This window comes from Canis lupus, chromosome 38 (assembly GCF_048164855.1).
Source record: "Canis lupus baileyi chromosome 38, mCanLup2.hap1, whole genome shotgun sequence".
In the NCBI taxonomy this organism is placed as follows: Eukaryota; Metazoa; Chordata; class Mammalia; order Carnivora; family Canidae; genus Canis; species Canis lupus.
The window spans coordinates 3,530,243-3,553,709 of NC_132875.1; the positions used below are offsets into that span (position 1 = coordinate 3,530,243).

Below are 23,467 nucleotides of genomic sequence, written 5' to 3' on the forward strand. Positions count from 1 at the left end.
GCGGATGGGGGGGCCCAGGATGGGGGCAAGTTCTCTCTAGGGAGCATCTGGTGGCAAGGCCCTGGCAGCCCGAGCCGTCTGCGCCATCTCTGTCGAGGCAGGGGCCCTGCTGAGGTCGGCAGTTGATCTCCCCCCTTTTCTGGTATAGTAGACACACGATGTCCTGCGAGTCTCGGGTGTACAACGGGGCGATCTGACGACTGCGCTACTCAACGCTATGGCGGGACCGTTGACCGTGTTCCCAGCCTTTCACCCTTGACCCTTCTGTTCCCCGACTGGAAACCACCTCCTACTCCCTTCACCCATTTTGCTCATCCCCCCCCAACTCCCCTCCCCCCATGACAACCGCAAGCTGGCCCCATCCTCCTCCACCAGACACGTTCTCAGAGATGGTTCCCTCACACCAACCTTTGTCGCCATCTCATCAAACTGGAAGTATTGAAAACCGAAGGACAGTTTCATGGCTGCTCCAAGCTCTGTCTAGTTTTGAGTAAATAGCCACAGGGTTGTGTCTCTTTGCAGCTGGAGGAGAACTGAAAGGTCATGTAGGTTAGCCCTTGCGTTTTGCAGATGAGGAATTTGGGGCTTTGAGAGGTTAGTTGCTTTGCCTGAAGATCTACAACTAGTTAGCGACGGAGCTAAGAGAATCCCTTCAGGTTTCCTGCTCTTAAATCAGTGTTGCCCTCGCACTATATTGCTTTACCTAAAAGCAGCACCTGCAAGAGGACCTAAAGCAGGGTTTCCACCTAATTCTTTGTCGTGGGCGCTGACCTGTGCTTTGTGGGTGTTTAGCGGCATCTCTGGCCTCTACCTACAGGTGTCAGAACAGCTCTTTCCCCACCCGGTTGTGAGAAGCAAAAATGTCTCTAGACTTGGCCAAAATTTCTGTGGGGGGGGTTGAGATGTTCCCTCCTGAGAACATCTTAAAGTTAGTATATCTTTTAAGGACTTATTTATTTATGAGAGAGAAAGAGCGTGCGCTCGGTGAGGGCAGGGAGAGAGAATCTCAAGCAGGCTTCACACTCCATGCAGAGCCTGATGCAGGGCTTGATCCCATGACCCCGAGATCACAACCTGAGCCGAAATCAAGGGCTGGACACTTAACTTATTCCAGCCACCCAGGGGCCCTAAAGTCCATGTATTTTTAAAGACCCATACTTATGTAAACTCTTTCTCGAAGTGTGTGAGGTCTAAGCAGACCGGAGCACAGTCAGGGATTGGAGAAGACCTGCCACTTCCTGGTGAACTGTGGCTAGACGGGACGCTGGGGGCTTAGAAGCCTGCATTGCCTGTTCCCTCTCTGAAATGTTTAGATGGTTACGGTACCAGAGTGGGGGAGGAGAGTCTGGTGGGGTGAGGGAACGGTTAGGGGAAATCAGTAGGATAGTTGGTCTGTAAGGGAAGCACTTGCTAGAGACAGACATTCTTGTGTAAAGGCCGTATCCAAAATGCGGAAAGGACTCAAGATTCACCCGTAGCCAAACAACCCATTTGCAAAGATGGGGAAAACATCTGAATAGATGCTAAACCAGAGAAGATACACAGCTGACAAGACCATGACAAGATGCTCAGCATCCGTAGTCGTTAGGAAAGTGCAGGTTAAAACAAAATAATAGGCTGACCCTAAGCGGGGCTAAAATCGAAAGAACGTGACCCTCTCAAGTGTTGGTGAGGATGTCGCAGTCCTGGAACTCGCACACACTGCTGGGAGGAGGGGCGGCCTGGAAGAAGGTGTAGCCACTTTGGCAAATGGTGGGGCTGTTCCTTAAAATGTTCGACACACATATTCGTGGCCTACCACGTGGGCCAGTCTTTCCACCTCTAGGTATTTGTTTCCCCGAGAGAAATGCAAGTGTGTGTCCGTGCGTGTTCACGGCAGCTTTAGCTGTAGTGGCCCAAACTGGAAACAACCCAGATGTCCATCAGCCATTGCTTTTTAGACATTGCTTTGTGAGTGAGACCTTTTCATATCCTGCCAACTAATCAAGTTTAGTCGAGAAATGGGTCAGACTGAGAACATCTGTTTGGGCTCATATGCTGACTTTTTGAGTGTGTCAGAGTGTCATTTAGAACCAGTCAAGTGACACTTCTGTTTGGCAGTAGAATTGGTCATTTTTTCTCCTGTAGGTCCCGGGTGGGCTATTTTAATGTGCTGCTAGGTGATGATGGGTTCTTTACATTTCAAGGTTTAAAGATCACAGCTAGCTTCAAAAACTAGCTCCATTAAAGCATTCTGTTGATACCAACATTAACACATTCAGGGGGTAAAGATGTTCTTGGTCACTATGACCCCTCTTAAAGATGGCTGGCCAGATGCCCTTGTGGCTAGAATTCCTCCCAAAGAGTCAAGAGCTGGGAGCCAAGAAAAGAAATTGTTTCAGGGAAGGGTAGAGTGATCATTCCTGCCCCAGAAATAGCCAACGTTTCAGTGATGTGTGTGGGTGGTTTGAGACTTGCTTTAGAATCTCTTTTATTTTTTGAGTTCCTGATAGGTGTTGGGCATTGAGATCCACACAGGAAGTAAGCCATAGTCCCCTCTTGTCTTTAAAGATGTTACGGTCCAGTCAAGAGAAAGAGAAAGCAATGCCCGAGGGCAGTCCGGAATGATGGATGCTATGGTGGACACGGGCATTTGGAGTGAAGTGGGAGTTGATTAGGAGATGCTTTAGCTTTCCTCCTAGGTACCTTAACTTGGTGCTGGGTGTTCGAGCATGAGGGCCAAAAGACGCAGTTCTTGCTGTCAGAGATGTTAGTCGAGCTGAGATAGAGTTAGTCTGCATGGGTTTAGGATGGCCATGTGTTGATAATGGTGTAATGGGTTGGAAGCAGTTCTGTAATGAGTGTCAAGAGAAGTCGATTCTGGCCCCGGGATCTGCTCCTATGTGGCTCTTGACCCTGGGACAAGTCCCTTACTGGCTTTCTTAGCCTCAGTCTTTCTAAGTCTAGAAGGAGAAGCCAGGATAACCGTGTATGATAGGTCAGGTACATTCCAGCGCTCTCCATGCGGTAGTGTGTCAAGGGGAGATCTGGGGAGAGCTTGACCAGTTTGTTCTCCTTAGAGAGATCAGCCTCGGTGAAGCTGTTGTTGAGGAGCAATGCAACCATCATCAAGTTGGGCAAACTGTGGGAGTCAGGGATTTTTAAAGCTCCGGAAGTCATTTTGTGGGAATCCTAATTAAAGTTAAAGCCAAGTGTAAGTCTCACCTGCTGGCACCAAGGGCATTAGTCCCTTTGGCCTCTGTCCTTCAGTGACCCCTGTTGATTCTGTGGTCTTGACTTGGTGCGGGGTTCCTGATTGTTATCAAGAGGGACCTAAGCACAAGATCTAGAACACCTAGCATGTCCTGGTGTCCTCCCTCCTAGCATGTAGGATTAGCCAGTGCCAGCAGGCCATGATTGGAAAGGCATTTGCTCCTCTTGCCTCTTTCTTTGTTAACCCCTCCTGTCTGATGATACATCGGGACGTGTGCTCCTGATCTAAGAGTATCCCAACAATGCACAGCAGTGTTATTTGAAAGAAAAACATAAATAAGGAAGTTGTACAGAATTGGAGGAACTGAATTGTGTGTTCTTTTTCTCTGCCCCATCCGGTGCACCTGAATGCCTCCTTTGACTTGTGGAGCTCCCTTCCTGGAGCAGATCTGGAGGACTGTGGGTCCACCTGGCAGCTCAGCAAGTGCTTGTTGGATGGATTTCCAACGTGGCGTTGTCTTCCTAAAGGATCTGAGAGACATGAAGACTTTCTGGATTGCGATAGCTGCAGTGTATTGTTTCTACTCTCTATTTCTGGACTCTAGATCTTTCCTAACTCCCATTCGCTACCCTAAATTCAGTGTACCAGGTTCGACAATGTACCTGCCAGATTCATTCCTTGGTTTTCCCCAAACAGTATCTGGTGGCCATCCCTGCTCCTCCGAGAATTCCTCCTCTAACTTCAACATCCTATTCCCAATTGAAATTTGACTTCCCAAGACTACTTTGGGGGAAAAGCCAGGTCTAATTGTCAGACTTGATACCTCCATATGGTCTTATTAGAAAATAATCAGAAGGCTGGGTAAGAAAATAACCAGAAAGCTGTGTGGGGACTTACCCTGTTTTGTCACCTGTAATTTTTAGTGTCAGAGTAATTGGCTAGGTAACCAGGTATTTTCTAAACAAAAAGTTGGATTACATAGAAAGAGTTATAACAGTCCTGTCTGGAGTAATTGAAGTTAAGAGCCTATTGGTATTGTGGGTGTGACCAACACCATGGTGCTTGACACACAAGAGGACGGTTCCTTGATAAGGTTTTATACTGTATGAAGTAAACTGGCAGTTACTGTCTCCGTGGGATAAAACCAGTAATTGAGACCCAGCAGGTAAAGTGCCCAAGGTCATGCATATAATAAGGGATGAGACTGACCTTAAATTCTGATCTTCAGACGCCATGCCAAGTCTGTCTCCCATGACCCATATGCATTTCTAAATGTTTATTTTTAATGGACCTTTTCTAATTTACCCACAAGCTGCTCTCATTCGATTGAAAAGAAGTTAACACTTTATTGGTGGTGGGTATTAAGAGATAGGAGCAACAAAAGTCTGAGGGCATATTCTAATATGCCCCTCTTTTACCTGAAAAAAAAAAAAAACATTTTGGCAGGAAAGAGAGGAAAAAGTAGACAGCTTACATCCATTTCCTTATGGCCCTACAGCTTCTGGGGTCATGCCGCAGACCGTGCTGATGACCCATACACCCGAGTGTTTTCTGTGGAGAGCCTAGACGACAGGACCCAACAGATGGGTGGAGGTCATTTTCATGTGCCATGATACTCACCCCCGACCCCAACACAAATAACATCACACCGTAAACACTTATGTCCCAGATTCATTTCCTTTGGACACTGGAGGTTTTGTTACTTATACCATAGAAGTCTTTAGGGGGACCCTTCCCAATATGTGTTTTCATCTTGACTTAAATCCAAGCCTTCTTGTTTCCTTCTCCATCAAACCACACCCCCCCCTTGCCTTTCTGTCAAGGGGTGATGGACAATAGATGGTAGCAACAGTTGCTATGGTAACAGCATCTGAGTCATCTCCTTGGAAACCTGCATAAAGGCCTTCCATCTCCAGACCAGCTCTGTGCAACTTGGAAGGCCTTTGTTCCCGTGAATGTATCAGCATGGGGGAGCAAGCTCTCCCGGGCTCTGGCCACTGCAATTTCCTTTGGTTCCTGGTGCCCATGGCAGTTTGGGTATAGAGTTGGATTCAAGTAAATGTGGGGGTCGGTGGGCCGTGGGGTGCTTTTCTCAGCCTAGCCCATGTCCAGAATGCATTGTCTTTGGTCCAACACCAGATGCCCAGCAGATTTAGGCAGTAGACCTCTTGCCTTTTAAAACCCGGATGACTCAACCAAGTCTCCCACCGTGACCAGCAATGGATCAGAATAAAGCAGTACTGCTTCTGAACACAGATGAGCTGGATATTTTGGCATGATCATGAAGAGAATCCTGAAATAGGGCACCATGGGATAGCTTGTAAGAGCCCCTCTCCTTATGGTGTCCTTCAAATGCAGCAATTTTGTTACTTAAATGAAAGCAGAATGGTTTCCAGCAGCTAAGAGGATTAATTCTCTTGTCATCATCCACACCAAGTATCCATCACAAACGCTTCCATTGTGCCTCTTGTTTTGTAGATCATTTTCACATTCAGGAGCTCAATTAATCATTTATTCAATTGTCAACATGTGTTAATTTGAAACTTCCTACGTGTCCGCATGTGCTGTTGGGCGTTTGGGGCACCAACTGTGAGGGTTTTTAAAAAGTGCACCGTCCCTGCCCCGATGAAGTTGACAGATCAGAGGATCAAGGGCCAATCAGGTCATCACACGTGTGTGAACATTCAGCCAAGCTCCACTAAAGCAGCAGCTCCGTGGTGGGATTCATGTGCAGGATGGAGGGACTGAACCCTTTGGAAACCTCTTTCTAGAAGAAGTGATGGTCATGCTGACCCCTGCTCGGCAGAGCCCTTTGCAGATGACGAAGTGGAGATTTGCAGGGCGGAGCGCCTTCCCCATGGTCACGCCAGCTGCTGACAGGCGGTTCCGGGGGCCCAGGCTCTATCTCTTCCCTCCTACCGACCCTCAGAGCACAGCTTAGGGTCAGTCTGAGGCCAGACAGCCAAGGTGTTCTCCTGCTTTCTCCCAGGTTCTGCCCAGCTTCCAGGCCTGAGCCCTCTGCCCGTTTCCCCAGGGGGACAGATCTAGTTTTCTCTTTCCAAGGACCTTGTCCTCCAGCCTGTTAATTGCTGAAGGCAGCTTGCCTGGCTCTGTTGACCCTTAAATGCAGGACTCAGTCTCAAAGTTGTAAGCCTCCTCCCAGCCCCCCAGAAACAAGTTAAGGGTAGATTGAGATAGAATATCCACTGGTGGAGCATGGATGGGCCTTGAGACGGCGTGTCTGCCAACCCTGAGGCGCAAAGCAGCCGCGCTGGGCAGCTCCATCTCATTGACACCGTGGGCTCTTCTGACGTCCCTGGGATTCCCTCTGCCTTGTGGGAGGGCAGGATATACGTGCTGTCTCCTCCTTGGCGGAGTGGGGTGTCGTCTGCCGTCCTTGGGAAAAAGGGGGTGATGCAGGTGAAATGGAACCCCCCTGGGAGGGGGGTCGATGCCCATGCAGAATGTCCAGATTCAGACTTCTACATGCTTGTCACGTTTTCTTTAATTTTTTTTTTTTAAGATTTAAAAAAAAAAATTATTCACAAGAGACGGGGGGGTGGGGCAGAGACGCAGGCAGAGGGAGAAGCATGCTGCCTGCGGGGAGCCCGCTGCAGGATTCCATCCCAGGACCCCGGGATCATGTCATGAGCCGAAGGCAGACGCTCAACCACTGAGACACCCAGGTGCCTCTCACGTGCCCTTCTTAGTGCCCATCACCCAGTTACCCCATCCCCACACCCCTCTTCCCTCCAGCGACCCTCGCTTTGTTTCCTATGGTTAAGAGTCCCTTACGATTTGTCTTTCTTAAATTCCACATACGGGTGAGATCAGATGATAATTGTCTTTCTCTGACTGACTTATTTCGCTCAGTGTAATACCCTCCGGTTCCATCCACGTCATTGCAAATGGCAAGATTTCATTTTTCTGATGGCTGAGTAATATTTCCTTGTGTATATATATCTCGCCTCTTTTTTATCTGTCGATGGACATCTGGGCTCTTTCCATGGTTTAGCTACTGTGGACATTGCTGCTATGAACACTGGGGTGCGGGTGTCCCTTCGAGTCACTACATTTGTATCTTTGGGGTCAGTACCTAGTAGTGTAATTGCTGGGTCATAGGGTAGCTCTATTTTTAACTTTTTGAGGAGCCTCCCTACTGTTTTCCAGAGCGGCTGCACCAGCTTGCGTCCCCACCAGCAGCGTGAGAGGGTTGCCCTTTCTCCACATCCTCGCCAACATCTGTTGTTTCCTGACTTGTTAATTTTAGCCATTGTGACCCGTGTGAGGTGGTGTCTCATTGTGGTTTTGATCTGTATTTCCCTGATGCTGAGTGATGTCGAGCATTTGTTCATGTGTCTGTTGGCCATGTGCAGGTCGTCTTTGGAGAAATGTCTGTTCGTGTCTTCTGGCCATTTCTTGATTAGATCATTTGTTATTTAGGTGTCAAGTTTGATAAATTCTTTTTAAATCTTGGATACTAGCCCTTTCTCAGAACAGTTTAAAAATAAGTGACAGTTTAGGCATGTCCCTCAATCCTGGATTCCTAGCTATAAAGGTGTTATCCTTGTGTTTTTAATGCTGAGATCTGAGCAAACGTAGCCATCTTTGTGGATGACATTTTGTGAGAAAGTTCGGTTTTTCAACCATGAACAAACTACTCTTACTTTTTAAAGAATAAATATGTTCATTTTTATCTTGCAAGCCAAGTTTTTAATAAGTGTTTCTGCTGACACAGATAAGCAGTTGAAGATGGATCTTTTTTTTAAATGCACAAATTTAGAAACTAAGCAGGCAGGTCTTGTAAGGGGATCATTCCTGTCTCAGGGAGATCATGTTCCATCCTACAGAGGCTCCTTTGAGGTCAGAGAGGAAAAGGGGAAGGTAAAGATTCCCAGATTCTGGAGCTGTGTGATTTGGGGCAACTTGGCTCTCCCGTCTCTAAAATGCGTACTAAACCATTTTTGTCTAATGAGATACCTGTGTCACTGCCTCTACATAGTTTTAAGTCAAGATCTCCTAGAGTTGGGATTTCTGGTGATGCGGATGCGGAGTGGCTTTAGTAGGTGACCTGCTGTCATGTGTATGAATGGGCAAACATTAAAGCTGCTGCGCCCCGCTCCCCACCGCACGCCACGCTGGCTCCCACAGTGTTTATAATTTTGTTTTTGTCTTTTTTCTTAAGATTTTATTTATTTATTCATGAGACACAGAGAGAGGGAAGCAGAGATACAGGCAGAGGGAGAAGCAGGCTCCATGCAGGGAGCCCGACGTGGGACTCGATCCTGGGTCTCCAGGATCACGCCCCGGGCTGAAGGCAGATGCTCAACTGCTGAGCCACCCAGGCGTCCTGAGTGTTTATAATTTTGAAGCCCATCTGACTGTTCAAGCTGATGGAGTCCTCTCATTAACATTTCACAGTGTAGAGAAACCACCCTGGGCCTCCTTGCTGTGTGTTGGACCTTGAAAGAGGAAGCGTGCGGCTTGTTCCTGAGGTTTGCAGACGAGAACATAGTTGAAGGCTCTCAGAACCCGGCAGAGGCTGATGGCTTTGAAGTCGGCTCTGGGGCAGTGGGCACACCCAAGCAGGGGCCATCCGGGGGCCTGGTGTGTGACTCAGAGCCTGAGAAGCTTCCACCCAGGGGGCTCCACCCCGACCTTGCTGGCTAGGATGAGGCAAATACATGTTGGTCCTTTTACAGCCAGGAGCGGGAAGCCCAGAGATGCCCCACGAGCGTGTTTTGTGGTGGGTGGCCTGTCACGAGAGGCTGGGATCGGTGTGTGGTTACAGGGACAAGGGACGTGAGCATAGTATGTTCTGAATGACCAACTGCTGCCGTACTTTCTAGCAATGCACAGTTTGCAGAGAGTCACTGGAGACCCCTGTAAGCTGGGGACCAGGCGGGGCATTCTGTCCACATGGTCTGTGGCGTGGGTGGGGGTGTCCTCCTTCTCTAGAAAGGGAAACTGAGCCAGAGCTCCAGCTCTCGTAGCTCGTAGATGTCCCATCTGGAATTTGGATCCAGATCTTTTCCAAGGCCAATCTTCTTTCTACTGTTCCTGCTCCCTCCCCAAGGAGGCTCCGGGAGGGCCACTTAAGTTCAGACAGTCTATGATGCCACCAGAATGCTTTCCTTGCAGAGGCCCTTTAAAAAGCCTTTAGAGCTCCAGGAATAGGACAGACTGAAAGTGCTCATCAGTTAAACACATTTACATGTCCCTGGGGGCTGTGGAATCAGGAGGGTTAATTAGCATCTGTCAGGCTGTTCTCCAGTAACTGGAAGGCGCTCCAGATGACCTTGAAGAGCATTTTATTTTTTTTGAGATGGCTTCCAGGGTTGGTATTATAGATTGGTCACTCCCTGCCACCCCCACCCCCCGGCCGAACCCCCACCTCCCCGGGAGCTGGAGCTTTTACAACGGTTTGTCCCCTGGAAGCAGGATCTGCATCTTTGCTGTGCTTGCCTGTTCCAGCTGGTCCTGGCCCCGTCCAGGTCAGCACCCCAGAGCCGTCCCCAAACTGTTCTCTCTCCTCCCTCTCGTGCTGAGAAGACCCAGGTGGCTGGCCTAAGAGACAGATTTCAGATGGGAGTTGTTTGTGGATGAAGATTATTTTTTTCTTTTTTAAACAGGGTAGATCACGAAGTGCTGTGAGCTAGCCGCGTGTTTCTAATTTCCTCTTTCCGTGACCTTCCACTGCTGTGGGTCAGGGGCTGAGCGGGGTGGCCGTCCAGCCCAGGTGAGAGCTGTAATCATGGCCGTAGCATGAACAGGTCGCATGGATCCTTTGGGGAATGACACCTGCGGCCTCGTGCACTCGATGCATGACTCTTGACCCGCACGCAAGAGAAACATTGAAAAACCACCTGTGCCCGTTGATTATTTTCTGTGTGAGCAAGCTCGCCTTTGCTCTCACGGTAGGAATACGGTAAATGAGGATTGGATAAGTTGGAAGAGAGAGGAGACTGGGGAAATAGCATCCAGCAGAGACGTAGTCCGGCCCTAGACCGCGCCTGGCACCGAGGCAGAGGGCTGGTGGTGCGGCTCCTCTGCCTTCTGATGTGTCGGCCAATATCCCGGCAGCCGCCTTCCTCACTTTGGCTTCTAGGCTGAACTTGGTCTTCCAGTGCATTTTGCTCCCCTTCCAAAAAGTCTGTATTTATTTTTTAAGAGGGAGGTGGGGAGGGGTAGAGGCAGAGGGAGGATCTCCAGCAGTTTCCACACCCAGCGTGGAGCCCGACACGGGACTCGATCCCACGACCCTGAGAGCTTGACCTGAGCCAAAGTCAAGAGTCGGGCGCTTGACCAACTACGCCACCCAGGCGCCCAGTCTTTATCATATTCTAACTCCTGTGAGTCCCTGGGATTCTCGGCTGTTGGCCAGACAGCTACCCTGGCGTGGACACTTCAACGTCTTGTTTCCTTTCCGACCCAACTCTGTACATACGGTGCCGGCGCGCCCGCTTTGCTCCCCTTACTGCACCTGCTTTCTCCTTCGCCTCCCTGCTTTCTTTCCTCCTAACACCACACACACACAATGTGTGGCCTGTTACATGGAGTGACGATGTCTTTTAAGAAGGGAGTGGTGGCCGATGCAAGAGTCCTTTCTCATGGAGCCTTCGAGTCCTGCATGCATTTGGTCGGAGCTGGGGGTTTTGGCTATTTTACCCCAACAGCTAGAGCTGGATGCCTACAGTCCTCCCGAATGTGTCCCAAATTCAGGAAACCGCTTGTTTTAGATGATGTCTTAATGATTCTAGGCCTGTGATTTAACACTTCCTCAGCACCTTCAACTTCTAGAGCGTTCTTCTCTTCCTTCAGATCATTCTAGGTGACTTTTGTTGGGGCCTTTCCCAGGGGTTAGTCGGAAAGCTTGGGTGTTAGAGGGGAATGGACCACCCTCCATGGGAGATGGAGGCACAGATGGGGGTCGGGTGGGGTATCAAAGATGATAAACCCTTAGCTTATTGCATAGCTTCCCACGTTCAGGCTTCGAGTCTGTGACCGATGCCACAGAACCTTCTGGTTGGAGGAGTATTTAAAAAGAGAGCTCTGGCCAGAACTTGCCAAAAGCCAAGGGGTGTTGACACATTGAGGGGGACAGGGGAGGCCGATGGGTCTCTGTCCACATGGGTCTGTGATTGTTCAAATAAGTGCTGCTGGAGAGGGCTCACGGGCAGTAAGAGAACCAGGTTCAAATCTGGTACACACGTTAAAACCATCCAAGGCAACGTCGCCTGTGGTGGTAGTGGGGTGAGGGCAGCAGCAGAGGGGAGGTGGCCATCGGCTTGTGTAGAGTCCTGAGGCCCAGATTGCCGTCTTCGGGTTGCAGCCCCTTGGTTGCTGGGTCTGATGTAGCCATTTAGCTCTTCAGATTTTCTCTACTGGCCATAGAGGTTTCTTTTTTTATCCAGGTTTCAGAGAAGACATTTCTCCCTTGAAACAACTCCACTAACTAAATGTGCCAGATTTACTGCTTTGTTTTGCTTACTTTTTGAAAGTAAGCTCCACGCCCAGTGTCCCAACTCACAACCCCCAGGGTTAAGAGTCGCATGCCCTCTGCCACCCGGCTTTGTTTTGGTTGTTTAAAAAAATTGGCCATGAACTGTCCACTGGCTAAATCGTGAGCCTCCTTTCTTTTTTTTTTTTTTTTTTTTTTTTTAATTTTTTTTTTTGTGAGCCTCCTTTCTAAGCATGTTCTGACAGGTGTGGCTGGTCGTTCTGTGCCATCGGTATTTTTGTATGCGACTTCCTGCGTGTGAGTTTCAGGGAAGGAAAGGATGGCCCCAGACAAGCCCGCCACTAGGATAAATAAATGAGTCTCTGTGGGGTTTATTGCCATTCAATACTTTGGTTTACGTGCATAATAAGCCTAGTGGGTTTGACCTAGATCAGTGGTGAAGCATGGTCGCTGGTTGGCAGGGCGTGCTGTGGGGGTGCACAGTGGTGTGTATAGGATGATGGTCAGTTGCTTCTATGAATTCTCTTCCCCGCAGCTTGGAAACTGTGGTTTACATACTTGCCCCCGGTCAGGGAGACTAGAGAGGACCCGTGACCTCGGATACGGCTGTTTGGTTATCACTGTCATTATCTGGGGCAGAGAGCTCCCGTATTTGCACACATGTGGTCTCTCCCTGAGAATACACCCCGGTGCACTTTTCATCTCTTCTGAGTTAGATTGCTTTTGGGTGACTGATTTGGGCAACATTTTTCGTCTTTGAAAAGACGATCCCACATCCAGAAAGGCATTCCTAAGATGTTTCTGGAGTTGTAAATCAGACTATTAATTATAGACACTTGAAAGAATGCTGGTTTCTCTCCATAAGCACAGCAGGCCGTTCCTAGCATTACCGATGAAATCTCTTACATTTATATAAAGAATCAGAGGATGGTACTAGTGCCTGATTTTCTTCTCCATGAATTTTTCATTTTCGTGATTGCTTTTGAAAAGGTTCTGTTCAAATTTTATGTAGCGGTTTGACTTTGCTTTTCTTTGTGTCCAATTTCATAAATAACAGCTCCATTGTTCAGTGTTCACATGATTGTGGCTTGGTTCTCATATTTTTTGGGGGGAATTTGACTGCCTATGAAATTATTATTCTTAGCTGAACTGCCGAAAAAATTAATATTTACTTTCAATGATGTTAACTCAGAAACTTTAAAATGTTTTTAAAAGCATTCAAACCTTAACATGCCTGCATTATTACGGGGCTGTGGGGCTTATTTTAAGAAAAGTTAAATGTCTTAACTCTAACTTGGACAAAGCAAAGTGGAATATATTTCCAAAAGAAATTTTAGCAGCTGTCTATCCTATCTGCATTTATTCTCCATTTATTTGTAATTTTTAAAATTTGTACTTTGATTGTGGTGTTTTGTTTTTTAGCCCCAGAGAAACTAAGACACCCTTTAAAAAGCATGCCAGCTAATAGCCCACATATTCCAATGGCATTGTTTGGGTTTTGTCTTCGTTCAGAATCCCTTGTAGTTTTCGCCCCTTTGAAAATGTAGTGATGTTGTTTCTATGGAAACAATGATGTCATGGGTATGAATGGGGCCAAGTGACCACCAAGAGTGCCATATATCAAGGCCAGTGATAGAGCCCAGCTTTACCTATGAAGTTGCTAATGGGGCTCTGTTGTCAGCAACTTGAAAAATATATGGCCGGGAGGAAAGTACATTTGTGTAGGAGTCCTGGACAGCCCATATGGAGTGAGTGTGTGTTTGTGAAGCCATGTGTATTTGATTGTGAAATAAATCCTTCACAGTTGGACTGTAGATCATCTGGATTCCCAGGTCTGTAGGGTGGGAACTTGAAACCTATGAAATCAAGTCCCGACTGTCCATGGAAGGAAAGAGGGAAAAATAGATGTCTCCCGAGTTTGGTATCTAGATACAAAAGACTTGGAATGTCAGCATTAATACAAATAGGAATTTGTAATGCATGTAATGTATAGGCATTGATATGGGGTAGACCTATAGCTTAAGTTGCATGCATTTAAATATGCTTTAAGTGTGACATGTAGTGAGTAATAGAGACAAGTTGGGACTAACTCATCAGAGCCAGAGTCCCATTAAGCAGCCATACCATCGCTGGCGCATCCAAAGAGTGTGGTCCTGTTCAAAGAAGTGGTCTTGGAGGTTCATGAACCTCCAGAATAAAAGTGGGAGTTATCACTGAATTAAAAGTTGAACCTCATGAATAAATAAATAAAACCCATAAAAATAAACAAACACCAGAAGTTTTCACAACCATAAAGTTGTGGATGCTGGAAGTCTAAGATCCTGCATGGTCAGGTTTGGTGAGAGCCCTTTCCCAGGTTGCAAGCATTGTATCCTTTCCCGGCAGAGAGGGCGGGGGAGCTCTCTAGGGTCTTTTTTAAAAATAAAGGCACTAATCCTATTTTTTTAAAAAAGATTTTATTTATTTATTTGTGAGAGACACAGACAGGCAGAGACACAGGCAGAGGGAGAAGCAGGCTCCTTGCAGGGAGCCCATTGTGAGACTCGATCCCAGGACCCCAGGATCCCACCCTGAGCCAAAAGCAGACACTCAACCACTGAGCCACCCAGGTGTCCCCACTATCCTATTTTTGAGGATACCAGCCTTATGACCTCATCATCTCCCCAAAGCCTCACATCCTAATACCATCCCTAGAAGAGGTAGGAGTTCAACATGAGAATTTTGGAGGGACCCAAACATGTAGTCTATAACCTAAATCCCATTTGACACCAGAGAACATTTTCCATATAAGTAAAATTTTCGGGGAACTCAAGCATCCTCCTCTGAGTCTTACCTTTCAAAATTAATGATCATTTAATTGAAATAATTTCATGATCTCTCTTGCTTTTTCTTAGACTTCACAGAATGAAATGAACATTTTTCTCATGACTCAAAGTCATTTTTTTTAATTGTTTGTAATATTGGACCGAGACAATGAAGAGCTCCCCCCCCCCCTTGGAGGTCCTCAAGGGAGCAGAGTGCTAACTTATTCCCATTTTATAGGACATAGGTTGCTCTATTTTTTTGTTGTTGTTGTTCAGTTTTCCTTTACTTTCTACCTTTTTCTGGTTTTGTCCCTTGCTTTTAAGTCTTTGGCACTTTTTGCAGCTGTCTGTGTGCGCCTCCCTGTGTTTGGCTGAATAACGCCCCCTCAGAGATACCAAGTCCAAGTGTCACTTCATAGGGTAAAAGGAGTTTTGCAAATGGGAGTAAGTTAGGGGTCTCTAGTTGGGAACTTGTCCTGCATTGTCACATGGGCCCAGGATGATCACAGGGGTCCTTATGCGAGCGCAGCAGGAGGGTCACAGGTTTCAGAGACGCCACCCTGCTGGCTTTGATGAAGAGGCCACAAGCTAAGGAACGCAGGCAGCCTCTAGAAACGGAAAAGGTGGAGAAAACCAGATTTCCCAGAAGGAATGCCACTCTGCAGACTCGTTTCAGACTTCTGGTATCCAGAATTGTAAGAGATTAAATTTGTGGCGCTTTTTAACTGCTAAATTTGTGGTAGTTTGTTACAGCAGCCCTAGGAAATGAAGCTACCGTCCCTGGCTTGTTGCCCTTCTAATTTGATGCATTAAATCAGGTTACCGATTTGTTAGAAAAATACCATCTATCCAACAGCCATTTGTTATCAGTTATGTGTCAGGTGTTCAGAGTGAAGTAAGACAAGTGCGCCCCAGATCTCAGCTGTGCTGTGCACAATGTCCATTTGGAAGAGAGAGCTGGGGCAAAGACTGGAAAACACAAAATTGCGACCTAAATAGATGCTGAAATTGGATTATGGACAGAGTGCTAGGAATTCAGAGGAAGGGGGTGACTCTTATTTTGGGGCATCTGGGATGTTTGGGCCTGATAGAATGAGTGAATGTGTGTTGGCAGAGAGCGGGTGTGTGAAAGGGAGCCTTACCTGGTAGGGAAAGCAGCAGATGGGCAGAGGCCATTCCAGGTAATGCAAAAAGTGCAAATCACCCTGGGTTTGTCCTCGAGGGAAGTAAGTGAAGACCCCTGCGGGAGCCCACATCTACTTTGATTTTCTGAGGTTCTCTTGACCTTGCACTCTGCATAGTGGTTAGATATTGGGTCCTTCAAGCTGCAAAATTTGTACCTGTGGATAGGAGAGGCATCGATTACTATGAAGGTAAACCAGAGGAACAGAACACCTAACCTAGGGCTGGTGTATTTTCTGAAATATTCCAGAAGCTCTCATTCTTTCATTGACTACAGCAAAGACCAGCTCCTTTTTCTAAGATCAGCTTTGTTTTCAGCTGCTGGAGGCGCTCCGTGGTGTCCTCATTAAATCTCACAACCGTGAATCATGTCACAAAACATAGCCAGTTTTCCTTTTAGGCCAGATTTCCTGTGTGTGTGTATGTGTGTCTGTGTAAGGGAGTAGCTTCATCATGGGTAGTAATCTAGTGATATTCTAATAGAAGATTTCATTAATTTGCTGCATGAAGGAATGAAGAACACAGAATCATATTTAGATTAGCTTATATTTTTATGAAGGGAAGATTAGGGCATCTGGTGCACCAAGAATTCATAGCTACTTTATTTGCAAATTATGTAGAATAGAATGATTTAGCATCCCTTTGTTCCTACTTAACAGTTATCACATCCAAAATATTTATTGAGTACCAGCTAAGTACAAAGCTTTGTTTAAAGTGCCGTGGGAGGTTTAAAAAGCGACCAGTAATCTTACTAGTCGCATTAAAAAAAAAAAAAAAAAGTCACTTCATCACTTAACCCATTTATCAAGCCCTTTAAATGAGCCAGGCACCCTTCTAATCTCTTTAGATATATTATCTTGTTTGATCTTGAGAAGAATGGCTCACTGGCTGCCCATACCCTAAATCTCTCACTGCTCTCTCATCTTAAACAGAATAAGTCTTGTTGAAGGAACTGGTCTCCAAATGTGTTGGATATTTTCAGTCACCCTCTCGGATTTCTCAGGAACATTGTCGCCACTGACCATCATCATCTCTTTTAAATTTTTTGGCTTACACATACTCTCCTGATCTTACCCTCTCTGCCCGTTCTTTCTATTGGGTTGGACCAGATATAGAAATTGTTGGTAGCCAACCATTTTGGTCTACGCAATGGCATTTTCTTACCGTTTCGTAGAGAAGTGGACCTTCCTATTATATAGTCCGTAAGCATGGCATTCTCTCTCTTTACTTTCCCCTAGGGTACTCTCCTTACATTCACAGCTATACACGGGCAATCGAGAATTTATATTTCTGGCTTAGATGGCAAAGTTTGATTATATTCCCCACTGCCTACTTGACCTCTCCTCTTGGATTTCTCAAAGATACTTCAAGATTGTCATGTCCAGAATCCAGCTCTTCCTCCAAAACTCTGTTTCTATTCTAGTTATCCTGATCCCCGTCGCTGTCACCACCATCTTTACAGGTGCACAAATATGAGAAACCTCCCTCTCCGTTCTTGGCTTGTTCTCCTGGTTGACACCCAATCCAGCTCTAGGTCCTGTCGCTTTTATTTCTAAACTGGGTCTTGAGTCCAACTACGTCTCCATGTTTATTCAGGAAGCCAAATATCAAACAAGTGAAGAGTTAACAGAAAAGAGAACTGCCAGTAATAGAATATCACCAAGCCTAGGGGATGGGTATGGAAATGCCAGATGAGTTTTGGTGGTTCCCCCAGGAAGATACCATAACCATGAATTGCCTGGTAAGAAAATTACCCCCCTTCAGGGTCACCTGGGTGGCTCAGTCATTAAGTGTCTGCCTTCAGCTCAGGTCATGATCTCAGGGTTCTTGGATTGAGCCCCACATCGGGCTCCCTGCTTGTGCTTGCTCACTTGCTGTCAAATAAATAAATAAAAATCTTAAAAAAAAAATACTTCCCTTTAAATTCCTTTCCAATCTTTCTGATGATAGCAACACCTGTTGGTGATGGACTTTTACCAGCCCTCTAACATGGCTATAGGAAGATTACATTTTATTCTTTGTATTTGAGAGAAAGAGAACACAGGCAGTGGGGAGGGGTATAGGGAGAAGCAGACTCCCCACCAAGCATGGAGTCCGACGTGGGACTTGATCCCAGGACCCCAAGACCCCAGGATCATGACCTGAGCCAAAGGCAGACACCTAACCACTGAGCCACCCAGGCACCCAGAGGGTTACGTTTTAATCTCATTGTTGTCTAATCTCATTGTTGTGAAGCCCTGTGTGTCATCTGGTTGGTGGCATTTCCTCACTACTGAGTAATAAACCTGCAGTTCCTTTTGTTTTTGAAGTCCTCGACCTAAGGGCTGTCTGTCTTCGTATTCTGGAATAATTCTGCATTGCCTTCTGTTGAAGGCTGGGTTTCTGACTAATCCTGATAGAAGAATTATTGATTGTTAAAGCATTTCACCAGAGTTCTTGTAATCCTCATCTTCTGCCCTTTTCTTCCTAAAAGACACACATTTCAGTAGTAGGCCTAGAATGTTAGCCTGTAATGTCACAACTATTCTGTAGTTACGTTGGTGGTGAAGTGGCTTCTTAGGAAGGCACATGGAAGACTCAAACCCTTTGAATAGTTTCTGAAGGGCATGGGACCATTGCATTATGATACCAGGCCCCGAGCATGAGAGCTGCCCTCTTCTGTAGCACGATGTGGGTGGAGGCGGTCCATCTGGTTCTCGTCTGGCTCTTGTGACAGTCATTAGACAAATACAGACAGATCATAATGACATGTAGTGAGTAATTATAGGGATTTTTTAGACACAGCCAAATAAAGAGAACTATGTGTGGTAGGCCTGCAGTCAGTGGAAAAACTAGCAGGTGGGTCAAGGAGCTATATCTGTGCCATTAATGTAACAGTCCTTCCAGACTAATATTTCAAGAGGGGGAGGCTGCTTCTGTTAGAGTTTTAATATCACGAAAATTGGTTCAGAGAATCCTATAGGATTTTCTCAGACCACTTGAGTGGTCATAAAACCTAGTGGATTGGCTGTATGTGTTTATCACCCACTCTGTCCCGAAGCCTCACTGAAATAACCACTAAGGCAAAGAACAGGAGAGGAAATGGTTGATAAAAAGGTTTCAATGACTCTTTAAAACATGGAATTCATGGGTGTGTTGGTGGCTTTAATTGAACAGAGGCCACTTCAGGTGACAGGTGAGTTGACAGATGAGGGAAAACTTTGGACAGGCTCAATACATGGATGTACCAGTTGTTGCACAAACAGGGTAAGGTACCACAGTTTTAAAAAGTTCGTTAAGTCGGGGTGCCTGGGTGGCTCAGTCGGTTAAGTGCTCGACTCTTGATTTCAGCTCAGAGTGTGATCTCAGGATTGTGGGATCGAGACCCCCATCAGGCTCTGTGCTCAGCGGGGAGGCTGCTTGAAATGCTCTTCCTCTCTCACACATGCTGGGTCTTTCTCTCTCAAAAATAAATAAAAAGTTCATAAGTAGAAGTCTTCGTATTTAACTGGTGGGACTCTAGAGCCCCCCTCCTGTTTCTGGAATATTGATGGTTAAGATTTTTCTCTGCAGAAATTGAAGGGTCCCAGAGAAGAGCTCTTTGGGCCTTGACATTTGGTTTTGGCAACTAGAAGTTCACTTTGCGTCCTGATCGGTGTGCAGTGGAAGCTCACTGGCCAGAGAGGCCATCCTGGCGACCCACACAGGACACTCCAGTTAGCTTTTGATTTCCTCCTTCTGAAATAGGGGCGGGTGGCCCCAAATCAGGAGACGTTTGAGAAAACTGCCCTATGTAACAGAGACAGAAATAAAGGGAAGGAGGAAGTGGAGACAGCAGAGATGAGCAATAACCCCGAAAAAAAACAACCCAAAAACCTCTAAAGAAGATCGAGACACTACATCCTAAAATATGAACAGGGTGTTATGGAAAAGAAATAATCAGAGAACTCTCTCAAATTAAAAATGACAATCAAACCAAAAAGGAGAAAGGTTGAAAAGTTTCAGGAAAAAAAAAAAAAACAGCCAAAAAGGAGAACAGAAATAGAGACGAGATTGATTCTCAGATTTGCTGCTCTAGGAAGGTCAACATCTGATGAGTTCTGAAACTGAAAAAATAAATAGGAAATTGTCAAAGAAACAACCCAAGGAACATTTCCAGATTGGTAGAGTTAAGTTTCCACGTCGAAAGGACCCACTGAGTAGCGGAGCCAGGCACGTCCAGTATCAAGTCCGTGTGTAGGCGCACCAGAGGGCTGCCCCATTGGCTGCCCCTTTACCCCCCTGACCCCTTAGAAGGTCCACAGTCTGTCACCAGGGAGGACTCTTGCTCTGTCACTCAAGCCCATTGGATTCAGGAACAGCCACTGGCCTTGCAGCCAGTTTCCAATGGTAAAATACCCCTTGACAGATCCTTGGTTATCTTAATTATTCAGTATCACATATAATGTCCCTGTTTTAAAATTGGATTTCCTTTTATCTTTGCAGTGGCTGGAGGGGGAATGGGAAGATACAGAGATAGGAAATGAGGGACCTTTTTTACACCTTTCTGAGAAGTAATTTGAAGCATTTTAAGAAAGAGATAATGGCTGATATTTTGGGAACGGGAATGGATAAACACATTTCAAGTTTAAAAAAAAATCGACGTTCATTTTTGAGCAGTGATCTGAATGTAATTATTACAACGGAGCATCATCCTGATCAGAAAAGGGCTGGGAAGAAATAAAAGGAACTCGGCTCATTTTAGCCCGGAGAAAAATTGTTCTTTTTTTGGCACAATTATTCAAGCCAATAAATTGTTAAGATGACATAATATTTTGGGACTTAGTCATAGAAGAGCCTTTGACTTGGAGTCCCGATGTGGTGATTGCTACGAACAAAGGTGACCATTGGAATTTTTGAGGGGCTCTGTAGCTACGGTTCTTTCCTGCTTGTCCATTTTCTTTTGAAAAAGTAGGAAAGCCTGCAGTTCACCTGTGGGTCCAGTCAGTAGCCTGATTTCCTAAAAGTTGTTGAGCTCTTAGGAACAGAGAAGTAGGTCAAACAGGCGGAGTCTTGTTTCCTGAACGCAAATAACTTTTCAGAGTGTCGGGCTCGGAGCCTGAGGGTCCTGAAGCTACGGTTCTCAGATTTGATGATGCTGAGTCTCCTTTTGATAGCCGTTAGAATAGCCAAATATTTAAAAAAGGGAAAAATAAATGGAAGGAGAACTTGGCTGCATTCAGAAGACTGTCTCTCTCCAAAATTAAATGGCAGTCGGCCAAGAGCCTGCCCCCCTGGCAGTGCTCCTCCTGCCTGGGATCTGTCTGCCTGTGGGTGTGGGTAGTGCAATAGTGACTTGCACACTTTCTCAACCCCCCCGGTCTCCTTGGCGTGTTCCAGGCTTCCTCCCCTGGCCTCATATTCTCAGTGCTACGGCCAGAGTGCTCTTTCTACATTGTCGGATCAAGTCCTCCTGTTTGGCCGAAAACCCCCTAACAGATGCTACGTTGGATGGCAAGCTGAACCTATATAGCACCTGCCTTCAAAGAACTTAGTCTGGTTGAGAAAGATGAGAAAGGACATGTTCCCAGTTAAGAGTGTGAGATGCATTTTATATATAGCATTGTTACAAAACCAGTCCCCTGAGTGCTAATTGCCGTGGCAGAAGGGAAGAAATCCCTTCAGGTTTCGGCAGTCGGCGCAGGTTTTTATGAAGTGCTCTTTGCAAGAGAACTTAGGAGAATACTTTGGGTTGATGGAGGGACTGAGGGCGTTTTAGGGTGGTCATGACCTAAGAAATGGTACAGACCCAAGAAAATCCCTGGTATCTTCAGAAGAGACAGCGAATAAACCAGAGTGCATTTGAGCGGTTGCAACGTTGTACTTCAAATAGGTCAGTGACTTTCAGGGTTGTTGTTGTTGTTTTTTTTTTTTTTTTTAGGATTTTATTTATTCATGAGAGACACACAGAGAGAGGCAGAGACACAGGCAGAGGGAGAAGTAGGCTCTCTGCAGGGAGCCCGATGTGGAACTCGGTCCCAGGACCCTGGGATCATGACCTGATCCAAAGGCAGACACTCAACCACTGAGCCACCCAAGCACCCCAACAAATACCCTCTTGATGCTTAACCACTGAGCCACCCAGGCACCCCCCACCCCAGATTTTCCTTTTAAAAGGTTAAGATCTCACTTGTCAAACAATATTATGTGGCACACCAACATATTGAACTGAGAACAGTGGGCTCCAGGAGGAGGGGCCCTGCACCCCTGCCTGTGTGGTCCTTCAGCCCAGAAGAGAGGGGTCTTTGGGGCTCCCTCACCAATCCTCAGGCTCTGAAGAGTCCAGCTCAGACACCACGTGTGTCAGGGAGCAGTTTGGTAGGAGAAGGAAACTGGCCGCTTTGGGTCCATTGGCAGAGAGTATTGAATATTGGGTATTGGGTCTCTTGGTTCGGCAGTGTGTTGTCATAGAAACACTACTGTTCTATGTAGTGTTTCAAGACGATGAGGATGGTGGTGGGGTGCAGGGGTGAGGTTTCTGAGCCGCCTCCCCCCACTGCATCATCCATAGGACACCCCTGAAATAAAGGGGAGAAACAGAAAAGATGTGAGGCCAAGTTGGTGAGCCCTGGCCAAGGTGAAGTGGGGTAAGAGGGAAGTACTCTGACTTCCAGAAGGCTGTCGTGAGAGACTCGGGTATGTGAGAGCGAACCCCTCTCCCGCTGGCAGGCCTGCGTGGGGAACAGGAGACGCCCGGCTGGCTGCCGCTGGGGAGCCCACCACCCTCCTGGCTTTGCGGCGTCCACACCTTGGTGCAGGGAGCGAAGCAAGGAGGCTGATGCTCCGAGAAGTGGAAGCTGACCCAGGGAGGCGGCAACATGAATAAAGGTCTTAGGGAGGGAGGGTATGAGGAGAACCCAGTTCACTGGATTTCCCCCTTCCTCCCACACCGCTGGCTGATGGCCACATATCTTCGCTGCTCCCCTGGGCCTTCCCTCCACTGGCTGCCCCCTGGGCCTTCGTTGTTTAGCTTCTCCTCTTGTCTGACCGCACGTCTGCGAGCCTTTGCTTGGTCTGGACTGGGGGACAAGGCAGGTAGGTGTTCAGGAGCAGACAGGGTGGTGGCTCAATGGTGCCCTGTGTGTGGCCGGCTCCTGCCTAGGAAATGCTGGAAAGCCACCTCTGCCTGTTGGAGTGTGGCCCTGGGTGCCAGGGCCTGTAGAGACACGTCGGTTTTGGTTATAGTTCCCAAAGGGAGGCAAGGGGTGTCCACCCCCCAAGGCAGATGTAATGGCCTCCCGAAGGCCCAGGGTACCAGACAGAGCTGACCGGGCCTGGACGCATAGCAGTGGAGTGAGCTGGAGGGGGTCTGTCGCCCCAGCCGGTTGATCCAGCAGGTGCTAGGCTGGGTGTGACCCAGGGGTCGGGGGCGCCCTGTGGCCATGAAATCTCCCACATCTCAGGCCAGTTGAAGTTCTCCTGCCCTGTCCCGTGGGGCCCTGCAGGAAGCCCTGCCCTTGGCCGGGGACAGGGAGGGCCTGCATCTGTCTCTGGTTTGCACTGCGGGGGGTAGGGGGGTGGGGGGTGGAGAACAGTGCTCCTGACTATTCCCACCTTGGAGATGTGGGGGGGCTCCCGGAGAGGGGGAGGTCGGAGGCATGCCCCCCATCCTGGTGTTTCATCCAGCCCAAAGCATTTTGGTTTTCTTTTATTTTTTTTTTAACTTCAAGTTTAAATTTAAAACTAAAAAAAAATTTAAATTTCATTTTTTTTAAATCAACAGGGCAAAATTGGTTTTATGGTATCGTTTTATGAATTTTAGCCTATAGATTCTTTATTTTATTTTATTTATTTATTTATTTATTTATT

At 47.0% G+C, this 23,467-nt stretch overlaps 1 protein-coding gene across 15 annotated transcripts in view; it reads left to right on the forward strand.

The window, feature by feature from the left end:
* The window catches only part of NOS1AP (nitric oxide synthase 1 adaptor protein), a 277,804-nt gene that overhangs the window by 160,413 nt on the left and 93,924 nt on the right, over positions 1–23,467 (forward strand). The window contains exon 1 of one of the 15 annotated variants that reach the window (XM_072814421.1): positions 6,018–6,135. The exons of the other annotated variants lie outside the window; for them this stretch is intronic. The gene's annotated coding sequence lies outside the window, so the exon portion shown is untranslated. Of the gene's footprint in view, positions 1–6,017; positions 6,136–23,467 lie in introns of those variants that run through there. 15 annotated transcript variants of the gene reach the window in all.